This window comes from Labeo rohita, unplaced genomic scaffold, assembly GCF_022985175.1.
Source record: "Labeo rohita strain BAU-BD-2019 unplaced genomic scaffold, IGBB_LRoh.1.0 scaffold_535, whole genome shotgun sequence".
NCBI lineage: Eukaryota > Metazoa > Chordata > Actinopteri > Cypriniformes > Cyprinidae > Labeo > Labeo rohita.
The window spans coordinates 10,155-15,231 of NW_026129457.1; positions in this window are offsets into that span (position 1 = coordinate 10,155).

Below are 5,077 nucleotides of genomic sequence, written 5' to 3' on the forward strand. Positions count from 1 at the left end.
TGTTTTTTACAGTGTAGGGAGTGACACTCTAACAGCCAATCATGTAACAGTATCAAGTTTGGTTGCCCCATATCGTTGTCTCGTGCTGGTCTGCCAAGACTGGTAATACCACGAACTTGATGTACCACCTTAGCCGCACTCACCCTTGGAGCACAGCCGCTGGGCTCGAAATTACGACCATATTGGTCGCATATGCTCCCAAAATTTATTCTGCGCGACCTCAAAATATATTTGGAAGCATTTGTGCGAGTGCGAGAAATTGTTGTGGTGTGACTTTTCATTTCTTTACAAAACTTCCGCTAGCCTAATACTGCCCAGACTGCTGTGAGCTGATACAGTGACAGGATTGTCGTTCTCTCCAACATTACACATTACTAAATAAACTTGATCTTTACATTCTTATCTTTAATGCAGATTTTAGATATTAGCCGTCAATCACTCCCTGTCACTGAGCTCCGCTGAAACTCGGAACCGGCCGTTTTTTCTCTCTCTCTCTCAGCCAACCTCTGTCCCTGATTTGTACAAACTACACTGCAGTTAGGGGTGTGTGATATGATGTTTTTTGATTGTGGACAATTAAAATGTCTCCACAATCTGCTTTTGAAGACATATACTATATTTCGTGCTACAGCGCACATTCTGTCAGACGCAATTCTGGCGCCTCCGTGTCAATAAACTGTACAACGCAGCACATTCACATCAAATGATAACTCCGCTTCAGAGTTCCACTCACGCAAGAGCATAATTTGCACTGGGGACACACTTTTCAAAACTCCCCCACTTTCAAATTGGTTTGTTAAATTAATGTCTTGTATTGTAGAGTGGACGCTCAACACCGTCGAGAGTTTATTGCCAGCCTTAAAACGAAACCGAAAGTAAAACGCGCGCGCATTCAAAAGCAATTTTAAAACCACACGTTTAGACAGCGACTTCCCAATGTGGGCAAATTAGACTACATAACATATCTAGCCTGTAGGCTATAGGTTGTGTAGTTGTATTTAATGCAACCTTAATATTCATCTAGTGCTCCTAATTTTTTTTTTCTTGCTCCTAACTATTTGAAGTTGGGAGCACCAGTAATACCAAGTTAAAAAGTTAATTTCGATAACTGTCCATCTGTGTCTTGTCCCCTGGGGAGATAACGCAGAGTTGATCCAGACAAGGAGGTGTCGTTGTTGGGATAAGAAGATTCCAACAGCCTCTTGAGAGCCCACAGTAATTGGCCATTAATGTTTTTGGACCGCTCCCCTTTGCCAGATCAGGGCCACAAGCAGGTCATTGCAATGCCACATATCAGCCAAGAAACGTGCAGTTTTTCCAGATGACAGCAAAAACAACTTAAATTGCTCCCTCAATTTTGATTGGACACATAAAAGTAATACATCACCTGAATCTGTAGAAAGTTTACTTTTATTTGTGTATGCTCAACATGTCAACAAATGTTCGTGGTTTTTTAAAATAAAGAAAATATACAGGGTGTCCTTTCAGTCTTCTCAGTCTCAGTGAATATCACAGAATACATGACACACAAACACCAGAGATATGTCTATAGAAAGCTTGGAATGTCTACTTTTAAATGAAGTAAGTTTAATCAAAAACACATATTCTGTGTGTAAGTAATCTGTATGAAACCAATACCATGTCCTGTTTTTCCCATCTGACCTCATTACTGCTAATTAGATTACGCCCATGCGCTGCTCGGCGTTATTGTTATTACAAACATCCATGTGAAAGACACGCAAAATGACTGCCCACATCAACTTGTGTTTGTGTCGGATACTTTCATTTTTGGAAGAAAGCGCTGAGAGGAAAAAGCCTTGTATTTACTCCAGATGAGGACGCGCTGAGAGGAACAGGCTGAGCTTGTTTATCTTATACAGTGTAAGTAATGTTTCTTTATTGGCATTAGATAATGTGTTGTTGAGACAAACTTGAACGCATTTACTAGTTGGACTTTTTCCAGAACTATAATTCCTGACTAAAATATGTGAAATCGAGCGCAACATTTTGAAATATCATAGTCAACTTTTCAGTGCATCTGTAAGGCATCAGGAATGTTTTATGTTTCATAAACAAGTTGACATAAAAGTAGGGCTAATGTTTAGATGATATAAAAGTAATGTATAAGAATGCTTAGAACAGTCTTTACTGTTGAATACTCTGTCTGCAAATATATACAGTATGATAGCTATAAAGTCACATGGGCAATATTAGTGATTGCTAATGTAACAATATAGTTGCTCCAGGCCTATCAACATGCTCACTGATTTATTCATTCATTTATTTATTTATTTTAGTGACCAGATACCTATATGAATATTTTTTGGGATATAAATTATAGAACTAATGCTTTTATTTAGCAAGGATGCTTTAAATTGCTCCTGATATTAACATGCTCACAGATGTTTTTTGTTTTGCTTTAGTTGTTTGTGATCTGATACCTGCACAACAGATGAATCCTGCAAACTTTTCCTCTGACAGCGCTGTACCAACATCAGATCTTCAACTACACTGATTTTCTATTGGTAAAACAAGTTCCTTGACTACTGATGATGAGTTTTGCAAGCACTTAAATATCAGGTATGATTTGCTTGTGCTACTTGTTGAACAGAATTCAGAAAACAGTTTTCAGGAATTACACACCATCTGTTCACATCTCTGTGGCTAGATCAGTGTGCTTAATAATGTGTCTTTGACCTTCATAATGTATGTTTATATTATACTGTGTTGTAAATAACATACAGATAATCTAAAACCTCAATCTTCTCACATTGTTTCTTACCTGACAGTCACAGTCTCATTGATGGGCCATTAGGGAAGGGCCTTTTGTCTGTCAGGTGTGAATCACTAAATATTCAGTCACACGTCTTGGAAAATTCAAATAAGTATATTGTTTTTTGTGAACTACTGAACAAGATGATTGATTCACATCATCTTGTAGAAAAAAACTTAGACAACCACATCCAGTTCTCAAAAGTCTTGTGAACTAATGTTCTGAATGTGTTTCATGGCCTTATTTCAGTGACCTAAATTTTTTTATTTTTTCACTAACCACGCATAAACGCTGTTTTCTCAAAAACACAAACATGTACATTCATGTTGCTTACATATTATTGTAGCCCAGTTCATGCTGATTACAATGTAATCAGACTTTAGCCATTAATATGTACAAAAAAAACCTAAAATACTAAAAAAAGCACAAATGTGAGGGCATGTCAAAACTTCTCCAGGGCCCCAAAACACCCTCAGACCCTAGAGGGTTAACTCTTATTGCAATTAGTTTGTTTCCACTGGTTGCTATAATGGTGTGTTTAACAAACACATTTGCAGTAGCAAACAAAGACAAAGTGAGATCAGCTATTGATGTCTCTGCAGTCCTAATGAAATAGCCAATAGCCATGCATTAATGGTGTTTGGCTCTAACGATTGTGTAGGCTGAATAAAACTGCATTGTTCCCCTTTTACATTGTTCCCCTTTTAGTGTTCTTTTTTCTTTAAATTGTCAAACTGATGTTGCAGCTCGCGTTGCAATAACACACAGTTTGTAGTGTTAAAGCCTGTAATTACTCACTTACTAGATTAAAATGATATTAATGTATCAGGTTATTACACAATAATTGTGAAACCATCAAACAGCAAATTATCATGTACTGCAAATGTGTTTGTCAAAAATACTGTCACAGCAGTCAAAGACAACCCTGGTGAAAAACACAGCATATGCTGGTAGGTATGTTTTGATGCTGGGATGTCGGTTAGGTAGGTTTTGATGCTGGTTTATGCTGGTCCTTAGCTGGTTTATGCTGGTACTTTGCTGGTCATGTTGCTGGTCAAGGACCAGCATAAACCAACAAAGGACCAGTTTAAACCAGCCTCAAAACCTACCTAACCAGCATATGTTGTTTTTTCTTTTTTTTCAAATGATTAATAATAAGAGTTAACAGTCTAATTAAACACTGATCACCATTGTGAAATGAGACAAACATTAGATTTAAACCCCAATTAATTCTCAATAAGAACTTCTGTAGACATCTGATAGAAAGTCAATCTGGTTAGTAATGCGTGAAGCTGGTGCTGCTGTTCGTGGAGTCGATTAATCCTCGTCTCCTGTTTTATTTCTCTTCTTTGCTTCAGTGCACATGTGACAGATGTGGGCCGGATCTGGGCCGACACATTGCTATCTGGGTATGGCAGACATACAGACATATGTTTATAAATATTTATTAAATATGCCTTCTTTTGTCATAAATTGTATGTTTAAAGTCAATTTTAAGCAAACACTGGTGGTGGTGTCTCACCCATTCATTACATTTACTCTTTAATGGCTTATCATTTTCTAAACAAGTGAAAACTTCTTTAAAGCAAGCAAAGTAAACTGTACACATCAGGTGTTAAATAAAAGGAATGCCTAGCAACATGTTTATTAACATTATTTATCATGTTATACATAAAGCAGCTGTTTTAAAGAGAGAGTCATGGTCTGAATTATACTGGCACCCTAAGAAATATGATCAAAGAAGTTTGTGAAAATAAATCTGTACTGTTTATCCTTTTGATCTTTCAAAAAAAAAAGAAAAGAAAAAGAAAGACAAGACAAAAATAAAATAAATTAAAAAAAAACCACAAAAATCTAACTTTTCAGCAAAATCTCATTATGTAAATATTTTTTTTTTTACTACACATTGGCCACAACTATTTGTTGTCCTAGCCATGACTTGTTTCACAGGAATGGAAGCTTTAGCATAGGTTTAACTAAGAAGATTTAATGCTAATGGGAAAGGTCCTTGAGTCAGGATTGAAACACAGGACGCCTGGAGCACAACAGCGCTGTATGTCGGTGCACTACCCACAAGGCTATTGGTGCCGACAGGTTGTTTGGTAGTATTACCATGCAGTGTTGCTTTCATCAACGAAAATTATGACTAAATATTGTCGTCAACGAACCTTTATCACGTGACGAAAACGAGACAAGATGCAACGTAAATGCTGGTGGTATGACAATGACTATAATTAAATGTATATTGCAATATTGTTGACGAATAAAAATGAGACTAAATGTGGTTTACAAAATAAAAACCAT